Genomic DNA, 9,536 nt, shown 5'->3' with positions numbered 1-9,536 from the left:
TTATTTGAAAATAAAGAGAGGCAATGTTGAGTTAAACCTATTGGGAATTTTGCAAAAATAATTTTGAATAGGTTTATTTTAACAAAATCGAAAAAGTAAAAGATGAGGTGCTTTCCTATATTTCCTTATATTGTAGAATGAGTTAACTAATTCACATTTAAATTGAGAGTGATTAAGTCGGTAATTTTATTTACATAAATATAAATATACAATTTTTTTTATTTATTATGATGTTGACGGTGTTGGACGCACCAAGATGTCTGGGGATCTCCCCAATAAGAAGTCGCAACTAGACCTCAAACCGTTTGGTGTAGGAGTCCCAGCAGTGGGTCATATGGTATCACCTTGACCGTGGTTTCACGCAAAGGCAAGAAGGATGTCCTTGTTGGTAGTAAGGGTGTGACGAGCGTAGCAAGGCAAGGTAGGTGCATGAAGGGTTCTAACATACGGAAAGGGGAATGAGTGCACCCCTTAGAAACCTGTGGAAACACGCAACTTGAAAGGGAACACATGAGCAAAGATCCAAAGTGATGGTTAAACCAACAACACATCTCAGTAAGATTCATACATACATATACAGAAAGAGTCCATACATACATGCATAAGAAAACAACTACATATATTATTAGAGTAACCAAGATAGCTAAAATACAATAACAACATATGCATGAAAGGTGTTGGCTCTATTATATTAAGAGTGAAACATCCAATCATACAATTCAACCATGAAAAACCACTAGTTCCAACAATGGAACATTACAATCACTGTCGCTTGCTCCTCCAAAGAGATATACTAGCTTTGCACTGTGGAGAAGCCAGGGCTCGTTACAATGCACTCCAAGCTTTCCCTAAGATACACCTATATAAAGCTTGGCTCCCAAAAGCCTCTATAATGATTTATGAGGTTTTATAAATAGAAAAGGGTGGAGTGACCCTTGACATTCCCCTTTGTGACTCTTCACCTACCCTCACGACTCTTCAACTACTACATGACTGTTATATTCTACTATCGACACTTGTTCTTTCACTTTTACAAGATGTTACATTAAAATTTGCACATGTACTCATATGAGAAAAAATAGGCTTGAGTAATCCATTCAAGACATTACTAAGACTCGGACAGCTGTGGGAAGACCAACTCTTCGACATCCTCATGATGATCGACGGCGGTGAACCAATGTCAAGCTGGATAGTTCGTGATGGTGTCCATGTACTCTATGTTGAAATCCTTCTAGAAGTGAACTCTTGCCTTCGTTGCATCCGGGTACACTGATTTGCCTCCTCTATCCAACTCATTTGATAACATGCGCATCATAGTGTTGAGTGCAACATGACCAGCAAAATACCGATGAATAGTGTCTATGATGATCTCCAAGTCTGTGCTGGTGGCTATGTGCATCAACTCGTCGAAGTACATGTCCAGCTCCAGTCGGACCTGGTTCTTTGTCTTTGCCTTGGTGAGTGTTCCAATGGATGGGATCACATGCACGTGCACAATGAAATCCATGCTCCTTAACACCCGTGAATGCGATCAACAACAATGCTCACCCTGTCTACTCTATGCCAGCTACCGGCATGGGTCCATAACCTTTATAGGTGCAGTTTCATTTGTTTGTGAATGTTGTGCCTCCTGTTGTACCTGTTCCTGCTGTGCTTCCTTCTCTCCATTGCACAACACCTGTTCTACCCTGAGTTGCCTCTTCAACTCCTTCAACCCCTTCTCTATTTCTTCCATCCTCTTTGTGTGATCCTCTTGACGCAATGTCACCTCTTGGCCTCAATCTCCAAAGCTCCTTTCATCACAAGTGGATCTACTTTGAGCTTGCAACTTTGCTCCGCCTCTGTGTTGTCAACAACCTTCCTCTTGCCTTGGTCATGTGCAAGTCTGCTATCCTCTGTTGTTGATGATGGTGCTACTCTCTACGATGTCGTGACCATTTCATCTTGATATCCTTGTCCATGAACAACTTGGTGTTTTCATGGATAGGCAAGTGTCGAAATTTCTAACTCGTTAGAAATTTTATCTGTATTCTTTGGTTTATTTCTCCTACTTGTTAATTACGAACAAGTTATTTACACATATAAATATCGAAATAAAAACCATACAGTCTCAACCATCAACAGATCAATAGCTCAAAGAAATAGCAAACACATAAGTGACACTGTTATTTTGGACAACTTGTCCCCAGAAAAACCCAACTTGGGAAAACCAGTGCAACAATTCTGAGGGTTATTCTATTATGCAATCTATCCTTGAGTACAACTCGGTGCCAAACCAGCTCACCCGATAGAGAAAATAATTCAACAGTAATACCTCTCTATTTGGAAGCAGATATTCAAAAAATCTGCCCCACGAAACCCTCTCCAGCAACCTCTGAAGCTCAGCGTCAGCCTACCTGGCGTCTGAGTTAGCCCAGAACCCTCTGCATCATCCCTCTGAGGCACTGTGTAGTGTCTACAGTCCTCTGCGTCACTCCTACTGCCCTCTACTTGGATGATGCAGGACGTTCAGGCCTCTGCACAGTCCCTTCTAGATACTCACTTCCCCTCACTGCAAACTAATCACTCATTCGACTTTTCTTAGCAAACCCAGCTCTAGAAACTCAAATGACTGATCACTCTGGTGTGTTCGCCAACTGACCCTCAAGACTCCTCTTATACTTTTCTTGTTGGTCCTTCAACGGCCGAGATTTAATCTCTAATCAACGACTAAGATTGGATTTGGCTTGATCCATGTCATTTAGAACCTTCTAAGCCAGTTTTATATTAATACCCATTAATAAATTTTTTTCCTAAGTTTAGACTTAGGAACTCCATTAAAAATATTAATTATTTTAATATCTCCTAAACTGGGTAGAATCTCCCCAAACCATTTCTCGGTCTTGGAGATCTCATGTGCTTTATCCTCTCCACTAATTTTCATGGCTAGAGCACACTCGATGCTACCCCAAATCAACACTCCCTCTTAGCGAAGACTGTGCTCTAGTAATACTCTAAATTGAGCATCACTCTGATTATACGGCACCGGTACTTGTGCTGATGCTAGGCCTCCCGGCCCAACATCCTCTGCGCTGCTACATCCTGTACTACTACCCATGACCCTTCCACTTCCATTGTTGCATCTGTACGACAGCTCCCTCTGCATCTGTGCTGCTGCTGGTCCTTTCTCATAACTTGTACTGCTACCCATGACCCTGCCACTTCGACTGCTGCATCCGTACGGCAACTCCCTCTCCATTTGTGTTGCTGTTGGTCATTTCTCCCAACACTGCATATGCACTGCAAACACCTCTCATCGTGTTGCATCGTGCTACAGCTTATTGCTATTGCACTGCAACTTAGTTACTAAGAAGTACGTAACTGATCCACCCAACTACTGACATCCATGTCTGGCTAGAAACACTCTCGACGGTGGAGCTCTCTCTATTGCTATCAAGTGCTCCCTCTACTGCCTCTATGCTGGTGCAACAACTCCCTGCCTCTCGCACTGCTGCAAACCTCTCTGTGCCATCCTACACTATTGCAACCTCCTCTATGCCTCTCGAACTGATGCATCTTGCTAGTTGTGTGCTGCCTAGGACTACTGCACTGTAGCACTCTCTGTCATCCCACTGACATCTACCAGTCTTGACACTCTCTCTTCGGGGCTCCCGTAGCAAGGATCTGATCCAAGAGTTTGGGTACCTCAAGGATCCTGCTCCTCATTGCCTGTAGTCCTCCTGACTACAGCTCGCTGTCTCCCTACCTCTTCTCTAGAAGTACATGAACACTCATGGCCCAATCTGCATCCTCCTATACCTACTTCTTTGCCTTCGCTGGTGCTGCCTTGGAGTCAGACGCCTCTCCCTTAGCCTTCTTTCTCAAACACTCCTTCGCATAATGCCCCAATTCCCCACAGTTGAAGCACTTAATCTTGGAGAGGTCCTTTTTCTTCCTCTTCTCCTACTTCCCCGCAGATTCCAAATTTGCATCCTCTTCCTCTTCCATCATGATATGAACTCCTTGGTTGCTACTTCCCATCTTGGACAATTGTCTGATCTCTTCTTGGTGAAGGGATGCCAAAAATTCTTCCCAATCTGGAAGATTCGCCCTGCCCAGAATGTTATGGAAAAATGTCTCCCACTCCTCAAAGACTGCGTTTAGGGCGGTCCTTACCATCAATTCCTGATCTACCGTGGCCCCTATGGAAGCCAGTTTGTCTCGGATCTCCTTCAATCTACCGAGGAAGTGATCTATCTGCTCTCCCTTCTGCATCTCGTATGATCGTAGTTGATTCTCAAGTAACATCTTCCTCTACACAGAAGTATGTTGGTACAACATCTTCAAGGCATCCCACATTTCCTTTGACGTCTCCTTCTCGGCAATATGTTGGACCACATGATCATTGACCCCATCAAGGATGATGCATTTTACCTTGGCCATTTCCTCCTCGTACTTTTCATTATCACCCAGGTCAACTGGGATAACCATTGTTCTCAAGGTGAAAGTCTTGATGCTATGTCTATCTAGAATGGACAGGATCCTGGCCTTCCAGACCACAAAGTTGGACACCCCGTCCAGCCTATCTTGATCCCTCAATGCATTCATGGCCATCTCTCTGCTCTTCCTTTCGACTCCTCCAAGTCTCTACTTCCCTCTGGAATTTATCTCTTCGACTCCCTCTAAGTCACTACTTCTTGTCTAGAAGTTCTCTGCTAGACTCCCTCTGAGTCTCGATTTCCCTCCTGGAAATCCGCCTTCCAATCATTGAGTCGCACCTCTTCGATCTCCTATGCACCTACAACACTGATCAAGATTCCTTGGCTAGAAATGCGCCTCGGTAGTGAATCCCTCTACCTTGGTTTTTCCCCATTAGGTATTTTTCTGTCTCGACATCAACAACACCCCACCAACTCCACTCCTCACAAACTGCCCATAGCTTCCTAAGCCCCAGCAACTGAATGATTGAGCCTCTAGGCTCTGTGCAATCCTGGCACTAGTTGAAATGCTTCCCATTCCAACTGCATCAACCCTCCTGGTCTCTCCGTGGCTCTTCGTGAGGATTTTTCTGCCCTCCTCAGCCTCTGTGCTGACCTCTCTCTTGCCCGAACTGATGACACATCCCCTCTACATCAACCCTTCTCTGTCGCTTTCTGCTAGGATCAAATTTTGTCACTCGAGACAACTGTTTCTACTGAAAATGCTTTGCTTCAGCTGATGCTTTCATCTCTAATGTGATTTGCATCCACCCTCTGATACCATGTTGAAATTTGTAAGTATTACCCGTTAGAAATTTTATCTGTATTATCTGGTTTATTTCTCCTACTTTACAAACATGTTATTTAAACATATCAAAATAAACAAAATATAGTCTCAACCATCTACAGATCAACAACTGAAAGAAATATCAAAAACACAAGTGACATCGTTATTTTGGACAACTCATCCCCGGAAAAAACCCAACTTGGGAAAATCGGTGCAACAATTCTGAGGGTTATTTTATTATGCAGTTTATCCTTGAGTACAACTAGGTGAAAAACCAGCTCACCCGACAAAGAAAATAATCCGGCAGTAATACCTCTCTATTTGGAAGCAGATATTCAGAAAATCTACCCCACGAAACCCTCTCCAGCAACCTCTGAAGCTCAGCGTCAGCTTAGAACCCTCTGCGTCAGTCCTGTGAGGCACTGCGAAGCCTCTACGGCCCTCTGTGTCACTCCTGCTACCCTCTGCATGGATGACGCAGGCCGTTCTGGCCTCTCCGCAATCCCTTCTAGCTCTGTGTGGCTCCCTCTGGCTCAATGTTTGCCTCTCTCTGCTTCTCCACTGGTCTCTCGGCACTATCTCTGCCTCTCTGTCCAGTACTCATTGCCCCTCCCTACAAACTAATCACTTATTCGACTTTTCTTAGCAAACCCCGCTATAGAAAATCGAATGACTGATCACTCTAGTGTGTTCTCCAACTGACCCTCAAGCCTCCTCTTATACTTTTCGTGTTGGTCCTTCAACGACCGAGATTACATCTCTGATCAACGACTAATATTAGATTTGGATTGATTCATGTCATTTAGAACCTTCTAACCAAGTTTTATATTAAATAGTCATTTTATATTAAATAGTCATTAATATTTTATTTTTCCTAAGTTTAGACTTAGGAATTATTAAAAATATTAATTATTTTAATAACTCCTACACCTGGCAAAATCTGTCCAAACTATTTCTGGGTCTTGGATATCTCATGTGCTTTAGCCTCTCCACCAATTATCATGGCTAGATCACATTCGATGCTATCCCAAATAAACAACAAGCTCATAGACACTCGCTCAACTGCATCTCCAGTTGCGCTCTCAATGTTGTCCTTTGACTCTGCTCCCTCGTAAGCCACGTACATGTACTGTTGAGAGGCATACGAACACCTGTGATAACTGGAGACATAGAAACACTCATGGGAAACAATTTGTCAGATGAAAACCAAAACAAAATAGAGGACTGACATGCAACGTACCTGTGTGAGTGTTTGTGAAGTTTGCGCAATTTTCACTGGGAGATTGGCTGCTGGTAGTGCTCAAGGGATAGTTCGGGCTATTAGGAGGCTGACTAACTACTATAACTGCACAATGCACCGTCCATCCTGGCTTACTAAGGACTGAAACTGTGCAATGCGCAGTTTCATTGAGCAAGGGCATGCAAATCCAGCAAACTTCATTGCGTAGTTTCTGGAGCCAACTAGGAACTGTCTCCCGTAATTGCACAAAACCAGCCTGGGGGTCAGTGATGGCTAGTTTTTCACATTTTCTGGGAGGAAGGTAGAGCCTTCATTCTCAGGGATGTGCATCATTGGCTAGGCAAGGCAAGGTCTAGGCCAACGCAGCCCAGGCCTGCCGACGGATGACTGAAAACATGAGAAGTTTTGAATGCATGGTGAGACTGAGTGTAAGCAAGAGTGAATGATCATACATGCAAACAATGAGTGAAAGACTCAGAAAATGGGTAAGCAAGCATGCGTGTGATGTGAATCGCCGCAACGACGATCGTTAGTGCAGAAACAATCTCATGCATGCAACAACAGTGAGATGTAAAGGAAAACTGAAACAATGCTTCTACAAGCTAACATACATCAAAACAATAGAAAGTGTTCATTGAAACCAAGCAGACAACACTCGCACAAGCCGAAATACAAAAGTGACAGAAACGCAACCCAAGTCATTAAAAACAGACTTACCTAGAAAAAACTGAGTTGAATGTGCCGAAGGCTCCTAGGTGCGATGTGGGATGTCAAAGCTGCAAGATCAATGTGAGGAATGAGCTCTGCAACGTTTGACAAATGAGTTTTGATAAGATTGAGGTTATGACATGCATGCCACAAATATAGGAAAAAGCAATACTTGGCGGGAAGTTTCTAAAACGATCCTTGCATGTAACCTCTGCTGCTAAAAATGGATCCCTAAAATCTAAGGATGATTTTTCTTTTTCTTTTTCGGGAAAGGCATCCCATGCATGCAAATTAGGATTGCTTAGTCTTGGAGGGAACTGGTCAACCTGACAGTACATGTAAAAGCCTGCGAGCCTGGGGATGAAATTTGTGTAGTTTCTGGGTTGAGCAAGGCTGGTTGTCCCTCAGGCATTGCGCAATTTCTAGGGCTAGCAGGTCACTGCCTCCCAGAACTATGTAATTTCTCAGCTGAAGCCTAGTGTTGGGCTGGATTGCGCAATTTCTGGAGGGAAGGTTGGTTCCCCTCCAGAATTGCAGAATTTTCACGTGGAGCATCTCAGCCAGAGAATTATCTAAGTGTGGAATGACATCCTACGGGTGGGAGACAAACAAGTTGACATGCACAGGCTAGCAGGCCACTGAAACTCAGCTGAAGCCTATGTACTTGACAGTGCAAGACATGTTGCTAAGTATGGTTGGTAGGGAGGCTCCAAAACAAAGCTAAGGAAAAATTTTGGAGGGTGGTTGTAGGCTCTACAATATATTATTATTATTAAATATAACTAATATTAAATATAATTAATATTTTTAAATATAATTAATTATTAAAAGTTTTTATATCAATTTTAAGGTGTGATTCCACAATTTTATCAAGTGAAAAAGAATTATAAAATTAATATTAAAAATAGAAATTAAAATATGCGGTTTCACAATTTCACAATTTTATCAAGTAGAAAAAATTTATAAAATTAATACTAAAAATATATAATATTAATTATGGAAATTAATTACTAAATATAGTATTGCAAATTATTCCACTGCAACAATTCAATTGCTAATTGTCTTGTTATGAAGTATTATGTAAAACCATTAAACTTAATATTGAAATCCTATCTCGATCAAACTAAAAAGAAAGAAAGAGTTAGATAAATTTGTTTAAAGAAATATTTTTATTTAAAATTTAAAATAACATTTTAATTTCCATATACACATTATATTTGAAAAAAGAAATAAAAATTTATTTTGAACAACTAAAATCAACTATGATGATCTCAAGGCTCACAAAATATGAATCAGATGTGTACCCTACTAGTATAACCATTTTATATACACTATTGCCATAAAATGGACATAAGTAAGTTGATATGTAAACCAAAAACCTTATAATCCTCACAAGATATGAGCCATATTTGTACCCTACTACAATAACCATTATATATACACTATCGCCATAAAGTAGACATAAGTAAGTTGATATCTAAACCAAAAACCTTATAATCCTTACATAATATGCTTTATCAAAAAATTATACCTCGAAAACTAAAGATTAGCATTAAAAAAACATAATTTTTTTAAACCTATACAATTTTTTATAACCTTACCTAATATGCTTGGTCAATAATATATATATATATATATATTATACAATTTATATATATATATTATACCTTTTTTTAAGTTTTATTTTCTTAACGCCATTTTTTATATAATGCATTTTTTATTATTATCATTATTGGTTACTGTTGAAAAGTGTGCAACAAGAAATGCTTGTTGAGAATGCAACAAGATGATGGAGCTTAGTGGAAAGGAGTCGCCTTCACTAAGTGGGCCCGCAGGCAAATTATGGTGCAAGTTCTATTTTTTATCACAGTATGAGTGATCACAGTGTGGGTGACTACAGTGTGGGTGATCATAGTATGAGTGATCACAGTGTGGGTGATCACAGTGTGAGTGATCAAAGTCTATTTCTAGACTAGCTGTCAAAAATAGAAAAGTCAAATATTATTGTCTCATAATAATATTTGGACTATAAACTTGATCTTATTCTCTTGGAGCACTTCAGGATGAGCTACGGATGTGGTACATGCAGATCCCAGAGGGAAACACGTGGTTACCTATGGGATGACTAATATTTGCATGCAGGACTTCAGTTAGAACTCAAGTGAGTTGACTTTAGTGGACTAGAGGTGCAGTTGATGGAGTTGTGTTCAGTTTAGCCTTGTTAAACTAGTTGTATTTAGTCTAACTGATCAATAGAGTAGAGATGAGTTGGGTGAATTAGTTATTAATTAATTCACAAGTTATTAACTCATAATGCAACTATAGAATACATCAGTTAACTTAG

This window comes from Pinus tabuliformis, chromosome 3_1, assembly GCF_031772625.1.
Source record: "Pinus tabuliformis cultivar Carrire ecotype Pingquan chromosome 3_1, CPIR1, whole genome shotgun sequence".
NCBI classification, from domain to species: Eukaryota; Viridiplantae; Streptophyta; class Pinopsida; order Pinales; family Pinaceae; genus Pinus; species Pinus tabuliformis.
The sequence above is the reverse complement of the archived record's forward strand: the minus strand, read 5'-3'. Positions refer to the sequence as shown.